We start from the raw sequence: 21,134 nt of genomic DNA on the forward strand, positions 1-21,134 counted from the left end.
CTAAAACGGACGTCATGCACATTTTCGGATGTTGGACGAACGTTATATGTATAGGAATACTAGGCCTGTTTCAGGTTTTGTGTAGTAGACACCGAACTTGTATGTGCTGCGCTCAGAAACTTTTCGTCCTAATGATATCCATGGCTCCTGCACCAGCTCCACATGGAATGGACACATATTCCTGCAAATCTTGGAGAAGTTCGAAGTGTTTCTACTGTGATGGATTTGCAAGGCTCTTAACATAATTGGTCTTTTTGTTTCCTTACTACACCTTAGTTGCATTCATTCCAATTTTCTGTTTCGAAGTCTTTTGCATATCCTGCTTCTAGCTTGTAATTATTGTCGTCGCTTCTGTTACCCTTCCCTTGTGCTAACCCTTCCGAGTTCAGCTTATGTGTAGAACTTGCTTTGATGCCTAGTTGATTTGGAGAATGTAGCGACGACCCAACTCTAAAATAAGGGGAGTAATGACCAGCCTCATTTCTGCCCGAGTATATGGCACTCGTGGTGTAATAAGTACAGCGTGTTGTCTGAATTTGTGGGAATCAGCTCCCTGTCCGCCACCTCGAACCGTATGTCTGACATTATAATTATGACCATTACAACCAATCAGTTTGACCCTATTGTATCATTCATCCAGTTCGAAGAAAGCAAACTGAGCAGCACCTCAGCCCGCATTATCCTGAACACGACACTGATCTGCTCCCTCTGTACATACCTCAACATTGAGGTGGCCCTGTATTTTTCACATTTGCTCCTCCAATATATTTTATGTGGTATCGGGTATTACTCGCTGCAAAGCTGCTATCATCGAATTGTCTTCAACTTCCTTCAGTAGACATCTTTGAGATTTCTTTGATCAATCAGAACCACAGTCACTCTGCTTTCCTGTGTCACCACTTTGGTCGTCAAACAAATTCTGGTCAAACTTGGACACATATAGTCTTTTTGATGTCTTTATTAACCGACCAGTTCGTAATCGAACCCACATCACTTAATCTTTCGTAAGGTTAGATTAGGTTGAACTTGCCGGACCTCATATAGACTGAATAAGTCCGTAGTGTTACCATAAGTTTGTTTTAACGACCAAACTGAAAAACCCTATGAAAAACCAGGACCCATGTTATAAAATAACTCCGTCCTCTTGGCAAATACTGTAAGCTTCCTAGGACTTAAGCCACTTGCTGCTTCAAGATCTGACAGCTATATCACTCCTAATAGCTGGAGTCTTAGCCTGGCAAGCGCAGGGTACGAGCACAGAACGTGCTCGATCGTTTCTCCTCCAGCCCACACTTCCTACATCTGCTATCACTGACCAAGCCTAATTTAAAGGCATGTGATGACAGAAGGCAGTGTCGAGTCAGAATACCTGTCATGAGTCTACAGTTCTCTCTTTATAATGATAGAAGCAACTTTGTTAGTCTAAGGTTGTAAGACCTACACATAATTTTCGACACTTTACAGCCCCGCGCTTGAACCCACGCCTTTCCTTCTTGGTCGATCATGTGCACCTCCTGCCTTCGCTTAATTTCGCCCAGTCTAATTGGGACGTCTACGGAGCAAGCTTCAAGGGATGCGCCCTTTTTAGCTAGTTCATCCGCTTTTCATTCCCATCTATTCCTATATGCCCTGGGACCCAATATAGATGTATGCTTCTCCCTGTCCCGAGTCTCTCCAGGGACTGCTTACTCTCTAACACGCATTTAGATGCTGTGCTATGCGAGATTATTGCCTTAATTGCTGCTTCACTGTCAATATAAAAGTTAACACGATTGCAGCTTGGGCTAATTTCTTCCAGAGTTTCTACTGCTTTGGTTACGGCTACTATTTCCGCTTGGAAAACGCTACAGTAATCCGGCAGCATATAGGATCTGTTTATTTCAGGATCAGCACAATCTTTCGTGAACAGCTGAAGTATTATTTTAACATCCCTTTAGCCGCTCTGGTAAAAGCCGGGTCTTAGTACTAACTTAACTCGGCTTATCACCGCTCACTCTATTTCTAGCATACTGCCACTTCCCTCCCCCCCCTCTTTCCAACTTGCAGTTTCCGTGGTTGTAGCTTTCGAGGCTGTAACTTCCGCGCTATTGGAGTTCCTTTGTCCTACAGCTTCTGAATTGTGCCCGAAACTTCTTTCTACTTATACCGGTTGCGGTACCAAAGGTTTTTCGAAGTAAAAACTTTGACAGCGAACTGCCTTTGACCTACTTCGATCTCACAAACTCATGGCCATGGCTTTCCATCAAGGAACTTGTTGAGTTTTCGCTACCTCCTCTCACCGATTCCAATGAATCGCTTGTACAGCATTTAACCGCCCTGTCCTGCGACTTTATTTTCCCTCTGTCTTCCTCCATATCTATGATAAAGATACAGAACTCTTACTGCCACCTTTACTTCCAAAGGCTGCACGGTATCGGGTAGGCTCTGTTGAAAAACAGCCGAAAAATCCTCCAATAGACATGGTTCGCACAACCCCTTTGGTGAGGGTAGATGGTCTAAAGTATAAGCAGGGGAAAATATTGTCCACTACAGCAGCAAGAGTTACTGCGGCAAGACAGTCGTTAAGACGCTGTTCAAATACAATCTACAAATAACATAGTAGGCATGGTTCACTTAACGCCTAGGACTAGAGAAGTTGACAGTTCTTCTTCACCGATTAGCCGGCACCCTTCTTTGAAGCGGGTAGGGGGAAGTACTAGTGTTTTAACCGGTCACCAAATTGTCTGGAGTTATGAAATTACAACATGAAAATTGATGCCTAACTAATTATAAATCCTTTTTCAATTCATGTTTCGAATTTGTGTCGAAAATATCCAGTAGTAGAAATTTCTTTATAACTTTACCATGAGCCCACCTAGCGGATGAAAAACTTCTTCAGTTACAACGAAAAAGGGGAATCAATCAGACTATCAGTCCGGTAACTACAAGAGGCCAAATAAACGCTTTCGCTTTTCCGACGCCAAATACGCATTTCACTAGAACACACAATTTAATTGCTGTCAGTAATAATTTTCGAAATAATTAAGAGCAAATGTGCATTTTAGTTTGAGTTATTGCCTCCATCACAATCAACCAAATTGCCCAATTTGGTTTCACAATTACTGTTCGTCCAAATTCACCGCTAAATAGATTACTTAAAACCAAACTCAACCACATAACTTGCATAATAACACAAAGAGCAGCAATAACAACAACAACATAACTATAACATCAACTAAAATTAGAATAATAAATACAACATTTAATAAACTTGTTTTAGAAGACAAATTTGAATGCCGACAATAAGCATTCAACAATCTAATTGCTGTGGTAAATGACATAATGACAGAGGTGGCCATTTGGCAACAAAAAGCGTAAATAAGTTGATTCGAAGCCATCACTGCAATTGGAATCAGTTTAAATTACGCATTAAATTTAGTTATTTAGGATTTTGATTCAAAAAGTAATTTCACTTGCTCACATTGAAACACCATTTAGCTTACAACTATCTTTTATTAAAGAGAAAAAGTTATTTAATTTTGAATTATTCGAAAAAATCATAATTGTCCTGTGCTTTCAACTTAAACTTTAAACATTCCTTTATCCTGTGAAATAGTAATTGACCCCCTTTGTAGGCTTTTTGAACGCTCCGCATGCGACAAGCACCAGCTCAGAGGTAGTCACTAAGTCAGTCGCTTTACTGTCTTCCATTTTTTCGATAGGGCTTAAACTTTTTGGTAAACTTTTTCGCTTACAGTTGGTCTCCGTCTTCGTCCTTTTTTCATTCATATATTCACCATTGTCAGCTGCATCCATTTCATTATAATCATTATTACCGCAATTCTTCCTATCCGACATCACTTTCTCTTCGATCTCCTGTATCTCTCATTTTCGCTCCACTTTTCCTTCATATCATTCCATTTACCACACCATTTTCCTTCCCTTTACCATTCCACATTATTTTCTCCAAATTATATCAATTATTCTCCACTTCAACGGTTAACTAATAGTTTCACTTTGAGGGCAACTACACCCATACCCATCCGAGCGACGTGATCAGCTGTGTCAAATGTTTGACAATCTTTAATTAGCCTCCCCTAAAGGGATTGCAGCAATATGCTAATTCACTGCCGTGAACGACATGATAACGACTTGGCGATGTAGTCTCTTTCCCTACTAAAACAAACAACGTAGCTAAGTTTTAATCATCCCTCCTGCAAACTGTGGTAGACGTTGCAAAGCCCGATTGTCACCAAGTTCCCTGAGTGAAATCGATACGGCCTTTACAAAAGGTTCGCATATTTCAGAGATTGAGATTCTTTGTGCTCATTATGTCAATGATTGCACTGAGGAAAATGTGGGAATGTAATAGTAGGGATTAAGTACAATTGTACTCCCTCTCCCTTTCCTTTCTCAGTCCCTTTATCTTTCCCTTTCCTTTCTCTTTCCCGTTTGCCTTTCCCTATCCCTCTTCCCTTTAAACTTTCATTTCCCTTAACCTTTCTCTTTTCCTTTCCCTTCACCTTTCTATTTGCCTTTTCCGTTCCACTCTCCTCTACCTTTTTCTTTTTCCTTCTCTTCGTATTTATTTTTTCCTTTCCCCATTCTCTTTTCTCTTCTCCTTCTCCTTCCACTCCCTTTGCCATTTTCATTGCCCTTCCCTTAACGTACAATTTTTCATTTCCTCGTTCCTTTCCTTTTCCTTTTCTTTGCCTTCCCCTCTCCTTTCCCTTACCTTTCATCTTTTTTCCTTTCCATTCGCTTTCATTTCCCCTTCCTTTTCATTTTCCCTCCCCATGCCTTTTCCTTCTCATTTCCCCATTCACTTCCTAATTTCCTTTCCTTCTATCTTCACCTCTCCTTATTGTACTATTTCGAAACAATTTTTCAATTTGTTTTCATCACACTCACTTTAATTAATAATTTTATTATATTTGTTTATTCTCTCGTGTATTTGCTGATTTAGTTTCTGATTGTAATCTAAAAATATTCCTTACACTTCAGCACATTTTACATAGTTTTAGGCGCAAATTCACTGTGACTCTTTACAAGTGCATTAACTTTGTCTTTCCTACCCCTCTCCCTTTCCATTCCCATTTTGTGTTGTAATTTTAGCTTCTACTTCGAATTTCTCTTCATTCTTCTTTTCTCTTTAACTTTTTCTTTCGCTTCCGTTTCTGTTTCTCTGAACCTTTCGCTTTTCTTGCACCTCCTCTATCTCAATATATTGCCTAGCACTTTCCTCTTGCCTTTTTCCTCGTCGCTTTTCCTCTTTCCTTCCCTCTTCACATTCTCTATCTCTTTCCATCCATTTTTCATTTCCCTACACGCTTCCCTTCACCTTACATTGTCCCGTTCCTTTTCCGTCAACTTTCGCTCCTGTTTTATTATTTGAAAACCCTTTTTTATTTACTTTTACTCCTTCGCATTAATTAATAATTTCTTTGTATCCTTTTATCCTATCGCGTATTTATTCAGTTGAAATGATGTAATCTACAAATATTGCTTTCACATCAACGCACTATGCATACTTTTAGGCGCAACTTTACTTTGACTGCTTACAAATGCATTAAAAGCGCTTCAGCGGTCGCCTACTTGCCCATATTGTTGTCCCCATTTAAACGCAAACAGAAACTTCAAAAATGTTTGCTTTTTACACGACTTAAATTTTCACTTTTTAATTTTTTTTTTATTTACATATTTCATGTTATTTGTTTATATTTTGCGGCGGAAGCGTATTGTTCACTGCAATAGTTGTTTTTCAATTTGCATTTTCATGCAAATTCTCAAACGCAAACAAGCGAGACACTCTGTCTCGTGGGTAACGCAGCCATGCAAATTCACAAATACATGCAAACATAACCGCACACGTACATACATACTTAGTATGTATTAAATGTCCAAAGCTGCTTTGGACACACATTCAGCGTAAATCAAAAATATGAAAAAAAAAATAAAAAACGCGAAAACAATTTATACCAACGAACTTGCCAGCTCGCCATTTGGTTTTGAAGTTTATCATGATTGTTGATTTTAAAAAATTTATTTATGCATTTGTCTTATTTGTTTTGTTATTATTAAGTGCAAATACATACATATTAGACAACCAAACCAGTTGCCCACGCAACCAACTCAAAACTTTCATATTGCAACAACAATAAAATATTCCAACAACTTTTTTATTTACCATGGCGAATTTTATTTGTTTTTCATTTTTACTTGTTGTCATTTGCTATTAATTTGAAATTCAACTTCGCACCCATTCCGCATGAAGGAGCGCCCACGCTATGTACCATAAAACAACACAACTAACCAATTTATGCATTTGCTATTCATATTCGCAATTGTTTTGCTATTATGCTGCGCATTTATTTGATAAATTGTTGTTGTGCAGACACAATTTGACCAAATTCGTTAGCAAATTTAGACGATGAATTGGTAAGGCCACCTTTTTAGAGTCCGCTTTAGCGATACTAAGAAAAAGTTAAACTTTTTTAGAGATGTGTATTTGCAAATTTAGATTTTGCCGAAAACTTTAGGATATACGATATTTTTCGTAGTTGTTGTTGTTGTAGCAGTGCTTTGCCTCATCCCATAGGTGTGACCGATTACAAATTGTCATCAATGTCTTCTAACGGGAGTCCCATAACGGGAGACCATAGTGGAAGGGGTGTTAAATACGTTGGTTCCACATTACAATTGAAGAGATTGTTGGTGTCATGTAGAGACACATTGCAAGCGGGGCATACATTTTGTATGTCGGGGTTGATTCCGGATAGGTAAGAGTTTAACCTGTTATAGTATCCAGATCGAGGTTGATCTAGAGTGACGCGCGCTTCCCAAGGGAGAGTGCGTTCCTCTTGTGCGAGTTCAGGGTATTTTTCTTTAACAACTGGATTCGCAGGGCAATTCTTGACAGGTCTGATGCCTGTTCGTGGATATAACTTAGGACCTGCTTGCACTTGCTTCATACGGCTGTGTTCTCAGGTGCCGTATTTCCTCATAATGCTTACGGAGATAACCCCTTAAGCCTCTGGGAGGTGTCGCCTCATCAATCAGATACCCGAGTTTGAGGGTATACAACAGAAACTGTTTGTTCAGCATTTCACTTCTCTCCCTAATGGGAAGTATTCTTGCCTCATTGTGTAGGAGGTGTTCTGGGGACATAAGCAAACAGCCCTTAGATTTTTTTTAGTATTGATTGGAGATGATATCGAGGTTTGGTTAAAACAACTTAAATTTGTATGGAAGACATAGTTCTGAAAAATCCCATTTGTAGAGAAAGTGCCACGCCTCCTTGTTCCCTAATTCCACAATTCGCTAGAGGCGTTAGGACTTAACGCCATATAGCTCTGTACGAGTTTTCATTATTCTACCATTACTACATCCAGAGATATGCAGTATGAAATACTCCATTTGTATGGGAGGTGCTAAGCCTACTTTTTCCTCGCCCCACATTTCTCACTGAATTTCTATGTTCTAGCGTGACTACTTCCAGAGTTGTGCAGTATCAAAGACTCCATTTGTATAGCAGGTGCCACACTTCTTTTATATTTCGAAATTACATTTTACCTATGACCACTTTTGGAAGGTTCCTAGTGGATCCGATCTACACAAAATTTGAGTTGTGTATATGTATATACATAGTTCAAATCACTTTAAATGAGTAGATCCTCAAAATAAGAACTTTGGAAATGGTTTTGCATAAAATTTAGTTATTCGTTTTTGAGAAAGTACTACTTTCACCCGCGATGTGTGCATATGTATGCATATTAGACCGTGTTCAATAAAAGAGGTGCATTTCTAAGAAAACATTGCTCTGCTCACTTTTTTTCGATTTTTTATCACACTAGAGCACTAAGAACAACGTTTTACCAAAGCAGCGGGGGCTCTCCAACCCTTCCATCACATATTTTCTGACATTTTTCACATACATATATGGATATTCCAATGTCAAGCTTTGTCCTTCAAATGTCAGCAAAGTTTAGGTAGGATATCACCAAATATTCAGGAATATTTCCCTTATTAAGACTTCTTTGGAAGTAGTACAATTGCAATACTCGCATACTTTGCTAAATCGTATTAAAATCCAACTTACTCGTTATTTCTGAGCTTGCGCTACTTTTATACTCCCTGTTGCCTCGTTCGCATATTTCTTCTAAGGTCTAGACTTTTCACGAACATGCCTTATGGAACAGTTGTACCTCATACTTGGTTATTTAGCTATATGCGTGTGTATATGTGAGTAACAACTTCTGCTCTTAGCTGATGACTACATATGTGCATGTGAAATAATATCTTTGCTTCAAGCTGCTGATTATGTGTTTGGAATATTCTCCATTGCCTTGTAGATAAGTGTGGCTGCTTGCTTTAATATGTACATGTACATAAGTGTGGCTGCTTGCCTTGTTGTTGTGCATTTATTTAGTAGCAGCGTAGTGATATTAATATTCCCCACAGTATCAAGGAATTGTAAAAAAATTAATCTCTCTTAGTGCTACTGCATAAAATTTTAGAATTTCTATCGGAGACTCACATTCTTAATATGATAGAGGCTCATTTGGGAAATCATTCTGAATTTTTTTTTTCTTTTTTTTTTTAATATGGTCTAATGTAAACGCATTTTCCCCTCAGTTATATATACATGTAACATGATGTATGCAATGATATTTTCATTCACGATATCCAATTTGTTATTTACAAATTTCTTTTTGAATATTTTAAATTTCACTGTGTATATTTAACGGTTTGTTTATGAGCGCTCGACATAACGTAGTGATGAAAAATTGATTTAACTGCAATTAGGGAATATATAAAACAAAAATGTTAAGCTTTGTAAATAGTGGTATTTAATTGGGGTAGAACTGGAAACGTTAACAATAAAAATAAATAGATACAAGGCGCGATAAACTTCGAAAAGATTTTAGGCCGGGCTTCTCTTCCAATTTGCATCGTGCACCTTTTAATTTTTCCTACAAATTGGCGAGACGGGACCAACATATTTTAAGCCTACTCCGAACGGCATCTGCAAGGCGAGAAGCTTTTCGTAGCAAAAATACACTCGGAGTGTTTGGCAAATCACTTCCAGGGGCGACTCCGCTTAGAAAAGATGTTTTCTGATTGAACAATTTTTTTTTTCTAAATTTTCGATGTTGGTTGGCCCGGAGTTTGAGCTCAGCACCCTTGGTCTGGTAACCAATGCTGTGGGGCACTACGAACTAGAGCTTACGACTTCTCGAATTTGTGTGAGAAGAAATTTCTCTCGAATATCGGCTTCTCGCAAGATTATCGTATCTCGAAACACTCCTCGTAAAGCTCGCGAACTTTTCGACATTCAATTAAATTGCTGCATTGGCAGTACTATTTGGGGTTTATTAAATCTTCTGTAACTCAAGCGGAAATATCCACAAAACCACAACTAAAAAACAAGTAAGGAAGTCTAGGTTCGGGTGAAACCGAACATCACATACCCAGCTGTACATTTGAAATGCTGTTGTTGTTTGTTTTGTGTGCTTAATAGTGTTACAAGGCTGCGCAATACTATTCTGGACTAATTTTTCTTCCAATTATGGCTCCCGCAACATAGAAAATTTCTTAGTCATAAAAGGGGCGGTCATACGCCCATATAAGCTCATGTACCAAATTTGGTAAAGATATCTCAATATTTACTCGAGTTATCATGTTAACGGACAGACGGACGGGCGGACGGACACGGCTCAATCAAATTTTTTTTTCGATACTGATAATTTTCATATATGGAAGCCTATATCTATCTCGATTCCTTTATGCCTGTACAGCGCTATACAGCGCTTTACGCTTTTCTCTTGGGAGCGACTTTTCGTGACGTTCTAGTCAAATGCACGTTCAAGCAAATCAGCGCCGAAATGCGCAGTTTCTTGGAAAGACAAAATTGGGCCAGAAAACAAGTAAAGTTCCTTAAATAGAAGAGAATGAGGGTTTCCGCTCCCCCAGCGGGTCAGTGGGCTTAGAATATACCACCGGCAGGTATGTCTGTCGTAAGAGGTGACTAAAATACCAAATTTATTCAAGTGGTTGTGTAGAGCAACCCTTTCAAGGTATTGCTAACGCAAAATATAGTTTCTCCCACCCAATTATCAACCTCACCTACCCGTGGCGAATTCTGTTACTTCAACAGCCGAGGCTCTGGTGGTTCCTAGTTCCGCACGGATTTTGGGGTGTGAGGGGGGTATGGCCTTGAAGGTTTCATGTGGTCATACTAAATAGCTCCCTAGATGGTCGGGCTGATGCCTTAATGGTGCTTGTTGCCAGAACTTACCCGATCTGCATCTGGCAAAGGACCATCAACATCGATAACACTCCCCAAGGCTTTCGGGGAGTGTCCTTATCGCTACAACAACAACAACGGTTTCCGCTCACGATTAGCGATTATCCCTGCTATAGTAGCTGTTCTGTGTGCATTATTGGTATAGGGGTGCCAACTGGTATTCTGTCCTACTCGATGAATCCCAACAACAAAGTAAGCAAACAAGTAGCCCACAACATGCTTTAAGACAAGGGTTGTGTCAACTGACAGGCGAACAAACAGCTAAACAATGAGCACGATTCCCTGTAGCTACTATAAGTTTGGGATTTCGAACCCAATGATCTTAGAAAGCATCCCTGGTAAGCCTTAAAACCAATTTACTATTTTCTTTAACGAAATTATAATAAAGAAACCAGACAGAAGAAAACGATGCCTCATTCGCCCTCCTCGCTTCGCTTTCAAGAGCAACGAGGCGATGTAATAAACGGTAGTCATATCAATAGCTAGAAGACACTGCAGACTGCACTCCTTCCTTACTATACAACAGATATGCGATCTGCAGCGCATAAGTAGGGACTTAGCACGGAATCAATCAAAATAACGTTTATAGGGACTCACTTTGTTTCGATGGTTTTCCGACAGGGTGGTTAATTGAAATGAAAAATTATCCGTCATTTATTGTCAAACATGGTTCGTATAAAACTATGCCTGATTCTGCGCCACCTTCAGTGAATGTCTTGTGTTTATAGAGACCTTTAATTATCGACAGCTTTGGAAAGAGTCTGATGAGATACACTCCATCGGAACTAAACATGTAGCTTCTCGATTTGACTAAATAGTCTACCACTACAGAAATATGAATACATAAGTTCGAATTCAAGATGCTCCTTGGCAACGAGTCTCCAACATAAGTGCACGCTAACATGGCGAAATCAAAAAGTTTATAGTGAGAGCTTAAAGGCGAGATATCCATAGATCAGCCTTTTAACTGCTTATCACTATCTTTGCCGCCATGCCAATACCGACACGAAAATGGCATAAGGCATTCATCTATATTTCACCGTGTCACTGGCATCTAATCAAGCAACCAGCGATTTTCACCAAAGTACAGAGAAGCAACAAAATACTCACTTTCCGAATGCTCTTGGATGGTTAGGTTAGGTTGAACTGGCCGGTTAATAAAGACAGCACATAGACTGAATGTGTCCAAAGTGTTACCAGAATTTGTGTCATGACCAAACGAAAGAACCCCAATAAGGTGCCGGCGTAATTGCTGCCTCCATATCTGGCAAATCTGCCGCCCCAAACAAACTAGAGCTCTGACCTGGTGAGCGCAGGACACGAACAACAGAACGTATGTTCTGCTCTTGGAAAAGCCGAAGATATTTTTTACACCTGTATATGTTGTTACTGTTGTTGTAAAAACAAACAAACTTCCTTAAAGGATTTTAGGGTTTTATAGATATGGATAGACCTTAATGGGATATCCAGTTAGTTCCAATACTTACAGCTTCTGATGCTAGCCGTGGGGATGATTTGTTTGGCCCATCGAACTTTCGCGTTTGTCAATTTTGCCGCCCTTTTCACGCTTTCCTTATATTCCGGGTATGTTCTGGTCACCTTAGCTTTCTAGAGCGCCACTTATATAGCGCCAATATTAGCTTTACGAGCAAAAAAAACAACAGAAGAAATGTTAGCTCTATTTAAACAACATTCTTATATGCACATATTACCATGTTTGGCTCGTTCATCCACCCCCCCCCACCCCCCCCCCCCCCCCCCCATTAATTTTATTTCATTTGCGGGCTCATATTTTGACATCTACACTTTCGTTTTGTGGATGTTTTAAAATTAAATAAACAAAATTAAAACCTTCTCTTCAGTTTTAATCCCTTTCTTTTGTAAATATTGTTATCATAAACTGGACAAAAAGTGAGAAGGATTTAAAGTTTATTCCACTGCAAATACTTAAAGTATTCGAAGCTTAATAACCAATGTCGCCAAAAAGGTTATGAACGGTGTGTCACACTTTTATTTACATTTACATTTACTACTTACTCTGCAAAAAATCTTGCGATTAATCCCTAAAGAGATTGGTCCCCAATTGATCCCCTTTAGTCCAATAGAAAAATGTGGAGCCCTATACCGACCTAAATTACTGAGACTTAACGACTACGCCGGAGTTAGGGTTAAATTTTCTAAGAATATTTAGTTTCCATTTTGAAAAGCAGGCGAACAACTTCGAACAAACCCTTTGATTGTGTTAGTGCCATGAAAAATGCGACTCTTCTTATTGAACCGAAAAGGTACTAGTCTTCATATGTTCCAATATGGGTACAAAGGGAATTGATCCTATCTATCCTTTTCGGGTAAAAATGGGTACAATTATTTTCTTCATAAGACATGTTCAAACAAAAGGGAACATTTCAACTGATACAAATAGATCAATACTGTGATAGGGCGCATACTCCTTTTGACTAATCCCGTATTCATCCTAGACTAATCACATTTTTTGCAGGGTACGTACTCTACACACATACATATATACAAAGTTATGAATTAATGCATAACTGTATACAAAAAACAGGATTATATAAATATGAACTAAAAGTGAAAAGTGAAACCGGCATATATATATATGTTTGTTCTAACACCCTTACTCAAAAGTGTAAGAAAGCCAAAGTTGGAAAAGTTTAAATTTTTGCGCAGCTTGAAATGCTGCGCCTTTGCGTACATTTAAATATTTGTGTAACTGAGTAGCACGTTTCACGTAAGTTGAAAAATAATTTTATATTTTACAAAGCATTACTCTCACAGGCTGCTGTTGGGATTAATCAAACAATGGTTGTAAGTCTGTTGAGATGGGTGCACATTAGGATGGGTCGGTTTTCGTAGAGCAGTTTGTCGGTAATAAACGATGCCGACAAGTTTTCGTTTTTATCGGCTCATGATAGATAGCGAATTATTATCGTCGAGTTATCGTATATATTACCATAAATTTGTGATATTATGTCGATAACAAATCGATTACATTGTGATATTATATCGATAACTTTTCGATAAAGAATCGATAACTTTTTAAAAATCGTTTAGCTTTTGATAACATATAGATAACTTTTAAATATATATGTAACTAGCAGACCCCGCCTGCCCTAAATTTGGTCTACCTGCATACATTTTAATCTTCCCTGCCCCCTTTTCACTTTTCCTTAATCCTTTTATTCACTCCTCCCTCCGTCTTTTTCGCTTCATCTATCTCTATCTTCGTCTCACTCTACCTCTTTCTCAGTCTCCTTCTCCTTCCCTCTTTTCTCTTCTCTCAAGTTCTTCTCATTCTTCTTTATCCCTAATTGCCAGTCCCAGAGGGTGGTATGTTTTTGGTTCCAGTCCCATTCCGAGTGCCAGTCCCACTCCGAGTCTCAGTCACAGTCCTTTTCCTAATCCCAGTCCCAGTCCGTCTCTGGTCTATTTCCCGGAAAAAAGGATCGTAAATACTAATATAGGCAAATTTATATACCAAATTTCAGGCAAATCGAATAGGACGTATATAAACAGGTTTGTTTGTATTATTAATTCATGTCTTTATTTCGCTTCGCATGCAGTTTTGCCGGGTTGATGCGACTAAATCGAATATCACAATGAAAATTACTTTAAAGCTCTCAGCAACAGCTTTCACTTGATATCTATTACGCGCACATTCTAGGGGTATCCGGGTCCAGATTTTGGCCTATATCTCGAGACCCTAGTCATCCAGCGGTATAAAAAAATACTCTGTACTAAAGCACAAATCAACAGCTCCAATTTGATACCCATAATGTAAAAACACATGCTAGTGTTACCCTGATCCACGTTTTGGTCTATATCTCCAGACCCTAGTTACAAATAGGCATGAAAATTATCTTGTACTAAAGCACTAATCATCACCTTTCATTTGTTATCCATATTCTATAAACACATTCTAGGGGTACCCGGGACCACGTTTTGGCCTATATCTCGAGACCCTAGCCATCAATAGGTATGAAAACTACCCTGTACTAAAGCACTCATCAACAGCTTTCATTTGAAAGTCATATTGTATAAACACTCTCTAGGCGTACACGGGCCCACGTATTGGCCTATATCTTGACCCTAGTCACCCAGGGGTATGAAAATTACCCTCTTCTAAAGCACTCATCAACAGTTTTCATTTGTTTTGGCCTATATCTCGAGATCCTAGTCACCCAGGGGTACGAAAAATACCCCGTATCAAAGTATTCATAAACAGCTTCCCTTTGGTACCCATATTGTACAAACACATCGTAGGATTACCCAGGTCCACGTTTTATTCTCAAGACCCTAGCCAGATCCTATGTCCGTCTCCTGGTTCTTAGCTACCTCTCCACCAATTTTCAGCCAAATCGTTTCATTCGTTCTATACACTATATTATAAATAGTGTAACTAACACCACTTTCTTTTATATGTACCTATATCTTTGATACCCATAATATATATATATATAAACCTTCTGAGGTTACCTTGGTCCACATTTTCGATATCTCCCAAACCAACTAAGCTAACGAAATGAAAACTACGTTGCATTAATATCCTCGTCAATGCCTATCGTTTGATACCCATATCATATGAACACATTATAGAGTTATCCTGGTCCACATTTTGGTCGATATCTCGCAAACTAAGTTGGATATTGAAATGAAATCAACTTTACATTAAAACACTCGCCGATACCTATCGTTTGATACCCATATCGTATGACCACATCTCAAAAACTTTTCTAAATCTTTGCAGTTTTTTTAGCCTATAACCATGTCGAGCCACCACCAAACCTATGATCAACATTTCATCTCAATCGGTTCAGCCGTTCTCGCGCTCCAGAAAAAAACGTCTTTCAAAATATATATTAGTATAGATTGATAAATTTTCGAAACAAGTGATAAATTTTTTTTAAAAAATTTATAACTTTTACATAACAAATCGATGGCATTTTGCTTACAAATAGATAGCTCATTTATAACCTTTCCTATCGACAGCAAATTTATAAAACTTCAATAGCCTTAACAGATTTACAACACTCTATTAACTTGTCGATGAGAAATTGATAACATGCCCATAATCCATCGATAATAATCCGGTAACTCATTCTCGCTTTTTATACTTTTCACGAAAATGAAGTTGTATATTAAGTTTGTCACGAATCTCAAAATTGTAAGTCCTTAAAGGAGAAGGGCTAGACCCACCAAAAAGTATACGGAAATGACCAAGATGAAGAGCTGAGTTGCTTTATCCATGTCCGTCTGTCTGTCCGTCCGTCTGTTTGTTTGAACGTAAACTAGTCCTTCAATTTTTGAGATATCTTGATAAAATTTGACGAGCGGTATATTAAGGTGTTCGATTAGACATTTGTCGGAAACATTCAGATCCATCCATACAACCGATTTTTCAGAAAAGGGGACTTTTATCACATCTACCTCATTTTATTAGACTGAAGCTTCAACTTTCACCATATTCTTTCGTATATTGCACGTATTCCTGTCGTCTATGCATATGTCCCCTACAACCGATTGTTCACATAAGAAGCTTTTTACAAGGTTTACACCGTTTTAATACCTTCAAATTTCACCAAATGCTTACGTATATAGAATACTAGCTTATACCCGTGGGCTTCACCCCACGATTCTATAAAAATGTGCAAATTAAATAACACAAATTTTAAACTTATTTTAAGGTTGTGTATTTGCCAATTTTGGTATTGCTGAAAACCATAGGATATACAATATTTTTTTTAATAACTATTATTTGGAGTATAAATAAAACGATTTTTCGATGAGCCAACTATGGAGCAGGCTGCGTATAATTGGTCATGGGTGAAACATGAGTTGGTAAGATTGACTCCTACTACAGCTAATGACTGTCCTTGAGCTTTATTAATAGACATTGCGGTAGCCAACCTAATAGGAAATAGGAGGCGATTAAAATTGAAAGGTATTAATGGAATTATTGGTATGAAAACATTGTTGTTTTCGAAATTTTGAATTTTATATATATATATAGAAGATGCAGATAGGCTGCAGTTGAAAAAAAATTTAACGGCGGCAGATTACTAAACGTCCAAAACGAACAACAGCCAATCTCATTTCTATAGTTAATCTGAGGGGGCCCGCGATTTAAAGGTACTATGACATTTTTGTTAATACAGGAGAGTCTTTGGTTGTTCCATGTGCAACTTTTAAGCCGAATCAAAAGCAACGAAAATCCCACCCTCTGGGACAGGCAATAAGGGCTGCAGAAAAAGGAGAAGGAATTGAGAGAAGAGAAAAGAGAGAAGGAGATTGAGAAATAAATAGAATGAGACGAAGATAGATAGAAAGAGATAGATGAAGCGAAAAAGAGGGGGGAGTGAATAAAAGGATTAAGAAAAAGTGAAGAGGGGGGAGGGCAGAGTCAGACGGAAAAAGCTTATTAAAATGTATGCAGATAGGCCAAATTTAGGTCAGGACAACGTCTGTCGGGTCTTCTAGTATATAGATAGATAGAAGATGTGGATAGACTGAAGTTAACAAAAAATTTTAACGGCGGAAGATTACTAAACATACAAAAGGAATAACAGCCAAACAATTCTGTAGTCAAACAAAACGGCAGCAATAGTTCTGAAAAATCCCATTTTAAGAAGGTGCCACGCCCCCTTTTCCGAATTCCACATTTTACTGGAGGTGTTAGGACTTAACCTCATATATCTCCTTACCAATTTTCACTATCCTACCATTACTACATCCAGAGATATGCAGTATGATACATTCCATTTATATGGGAGGTGTTAGGGATTGACCTCATATAAGTCCTTACTGAATTTCAATGTTCTAACATGAATACCTTCAGAGTTATGTAGTACCAAATATTTATTTTGCATGGAAGGTGCCACGCCCCTTTTCTATATCGATATTATTTTTATCCTATGACCATCCTTGGAAGGTTTCTATTGGGTTGTGCAAATTTGGTTGTGATCGGTCGATCCGTTTAGGACGCAAGTCGATCTATACCTACATACATAAATTTAATTTTATATATATTGTTACGAATATTAGCAACACTAAGGGGTACTGCCATCTCTAAGCCGATGATAAGCAGTGACCGTATGCACATCCATAAATCAATCATGTATCTACATAAACGAATGAATCATTATGTCTACACAAATGTACGTACACGCAGCGGAGAAGAGATGCACAAACACATGCAGATATCTTATCTGAGATGCTCCCAAAAGTATGCAATTGTAATTGTGGAAGTGTCGCTCACAAATACACGCGCATATGAGAAGCTATATACGTGTATCTGTAGTTATAATTATATGGCGGTAACTAAGTAAATCCAGCGAAGAATCAATCTTGCCAATAAATGCTACTTTGGACTAGGTAGGGAATTGAAGAGTAAAATCCTCTCTCGGCGAGCGAAAATCATACTCTACAAGTCACTTATCGTACCCGTCCTGCTATATGGGGCAGAAGCATGGACCATGACAACAGCAGATGAAGGGGCTTTGGGAGTGTTCGAGAGAAAAGTTCTACGAAAGATTTATGGACCTCTGCGCGTTGGCGATGGCGAGTACCGAAGAAGATTTAATGATGAGTTGTACGAGCTATACGCAGACATCAACATAGTCCAGCGAATTAAAACGCAGCGGCCGCGCTGGCTAGGCCATGTTATGCGAATGAAAGATGATGCTCCAGCCAAGAAAGTGTTTCTATCGGAACCCGCCTATGGAAGCAGAGGTAGAGGGAGGCCCCCACTCCGTTGGAAGGACCAGGTGGAAAACGATTTAAACTCCCTTGGTGTGACCAATTGGCGCCGGTTGGCGGAGCGAAGGAGCGACTGGCGCGCCTTGTTGGACGGACATAACCGTTTAGACGGTTAAGCGCCAACTAAGTAAGTAAGTAAGTAAGTAACTAAGTAAATTCTGGAAGCGCCTAGAAGGTGCCACGAGGAAATCACAGAGTATAAAAAGCATCAACAATAGAGGCGCGAGAGTCAGTTTTTGATTAAGCACGCTATCTGTCGAGCAATAGTAGAGTTATTTATTGTGAAGTACTTTAATAAAGTTTAGTGATTCGAACTTAGCAGAAGGGTGCAAATAAGAGGATTTGCAGTAAATTCGTTACAATTGGTGTCAGAAGAGGAAATGTTGAATAAATTCCGAAAATTGGGAATACAACTTAGACATGGCAAAGTTGAGTGAATTGAAGATCCAGCAACTGAAGAAGGAGTTGGAGAGCCGTAGATTGAATACAACCTGCAATAAACTCGAACTTCAGGTACGACTACGAAAGGCAATGGAACTAGAGGGAATTAACGTGGAAGAGTATGTCTTTCCTCTTGTTGGCGAGGGACTACAAAAATTGAAGAGAAAAGTGAAACATCGCAGACAGTTACGAGCACAGACTTGAACATGATTTTAGCTGCATCTTCTCAAACATCGACAGTGTCATCTCGACTGGCAGAACAGAAGACATATATGGCATCCAAGATGGAATCACAGGAGACACGTATTGCAGAAACGTCATCTGAAGTAACATCGAAGCACAAGAGGCACGAATATCGGAAATTTCGGCGCAAATTTCAGCACAGATATCACCGCAAGATACAAAAATTTTACAGTTTGAGGAGAAAATCGAGGCCGAGGTGGATGCTTTGAGAGGACGTATCGAGCAGTTGCAACTAAATCGTCCAGCAGTTTCAACAAGTAATCCAAAGGTAAAAACACAATCCTTTGCCGGTTCTGTTCCTTTCCAGGTGTTCGAGATTCAGTTTGAGAAGACCGCAGCAGTGAACAACTAGAGTGCTGAAGATAAAGTTGCTGCAATATTCGTGGCATTGAAAATATCTGCTGCTGAAATCCTACAGACTATTCGCGAGGGGGAGCGGAACAACTACGAAACATTGTTGAGTGCTCTAGAGAGGCGATATGGAAGTGAACACAGGAAGCAGATACACCAAATAGAGTTGCAAAACCGTTACCAAAAAGCTAATGAGACTGCAAGAGTTTGCTTCGGATGTTGAAAGGTTGCCTCATTTGGCAAATGCGGACGCACCCGTGGAATACACCGAGAGGGTAAAAATCCAGAGTTTTATAAATGGCATACAGGATGTCGAAACAAAGCGAGCTGTTTACGCAAACCCAAAGCCAACATTCTCAGAAACGGTTTCACAAGCTCTGATTCAGGAAACAGCGTCGCTTCTGTGTAAGCCAGTTTTCAAAGCACGCCGTGTGGAAGTAGAAAGGTCAGAGTGGGTAGACGCAATATTGGAGGCGCTGAAAGGATCGCAAAAGCGGAGTGAGAGTTATCAAATGCTTCAAATGGGGGAAGCCAGGTCACATTGCACGTCATTGCGTTCTTGATCCTAGTGGTTGCAACAGCATGAGTGGTCTTAATAACAAAGCGGGAGGAGATGAGCAAGAGCGCGCCAGATGTAAAGATCAAGAGCTGGGCTCCAGCTGTTGAATATCCTGTAATATCTATCTCGCAAATTGGAAGAAAATCGAGCAGTCTTGCCGTCAAAGGAAAGCTGGATGACAAGGAGCGTGTACTGACTGTAGATACGGGCGCATCTCACTCCTTAATCCGATCTGATTTGGTCAATAGGAGAGTAAAGCTATTACCTGGAGCAAGGTTGCGTACGGTCACAGGCGAGTATAACCAATTCCAGGGAGAAGTAATATTTGAAGTCTTAATTGGGAAGGTCATGGTTCTACACAAATTCCTTGTATCGGACATTATTGATGAAGTCATATTGGGAGTGGACTTCTTAGTTGACCATGACATCAGAATCGATATGCGGAGAAAGATTATGCGCTATAAGAACCAAGATGTGCCACTTAGCTTCAGTTTGGAAAAGGGGTTCAGCAGTGTATATCATAAAAAATGATCGAACGATTGCGGTCACGAAACGATGCGTGGGTGTGGGCAGTTTAAGGTGAACTAAACTGTTGAGTGAGCGCGGTGGTCGTTGGCAAGCCACAGCTGAGCTGCACTGCCTGCGGCTTGGCCGCACTGGCCGGGTGTTGCCAGACGGAGGGGGCGGACTTAGTCCGAAAACTCGATCATGTCTTCAACAAGCAGTAATCGAGTACTGGTGGAGAAGAGTCGACAAAGACCACGAATGTCAAAGGTAAAAGTTAATGGAACGAATGGGCCAAACAAAATAAAATCAAAGATACCTGCGAGAGAAACACTGGCATTGGCAAACCCGAACGGACGCACCAAAACGACTGAAAGAATTTTCCAGAAAGGATGCAAGAGTGGTTTCGAGCCAGCGCGCACTACTGTTGTGAAACGTCAAGACGATACTGATAATGCAAAGTCAATCCGTCAAGATTAAGCTCTGCGAAGTAGTTCTTCATTGGTCAAACAACAGAGTTCGAGGGAACGATCCAAGGTAATGAGTAGTAAGATGAAACGCAGGTACGATGAGAACAATAATTCGGAAGGTTTCTTGCAGGTAGATTTGGTACTGCAACCCTCACCGGCGGAAAGGTGTTCCATCCAAATTTCGGTGCAGTTGGGAAAGCTCGTACAAAGTTGTGAAGAAAATCAGTGATACCATCTTCCGCATACAAACCATTGGGAAACCACAAAGTAGAAGAGTGGTACATTTGGAGATGCTAGCGGCGTTTAGATCGAGAGATTTGTCTGATAGGGACGATCAGACTTAGGTGGAGGACAGTGTTTCGAATATTAGCAACACTAAGGGGTACTGCCATCTCTAAGCCTATGCTAAGTAGTGACTGTATGGACATGCATAAATCAATCATGTATCTACATAAACGAATCAATCATTATGTCTACACATATGTAAGTACACGCAGCGGAGAAGAGA

The 21,134-nt window shown here is 39.5% G+C and overlaps 1 protein-coding gene across 1 annotated transcript in view; it reads left to right on the plus strand.

Annotated features, from left to right (window-relative positions):
* Positions 1-21,134, plus strand: part of LOC137241500 (serine-rich adhesin for platelets) — a 759,406-nt gene that overhangs the window by 664,426 nt on the left and 73,846 nt on the right. The window lies entirely within an intron of this gene.

Source organism: Eurosta solidaginis, chromosome 2 (assembly GCF_040869045.1).
Source record: "Eurosta solidaginis isolate ZX-2024a chromosome 2, ASM4086904v1, whole genome shotgun sequence".
NCBI classification, from domain to species: Eukaryota; Metazoa; Arthropoda; class Insecta; order Diptera; family Tephritidae; genus Eurosta; species Eurosta solidaginis.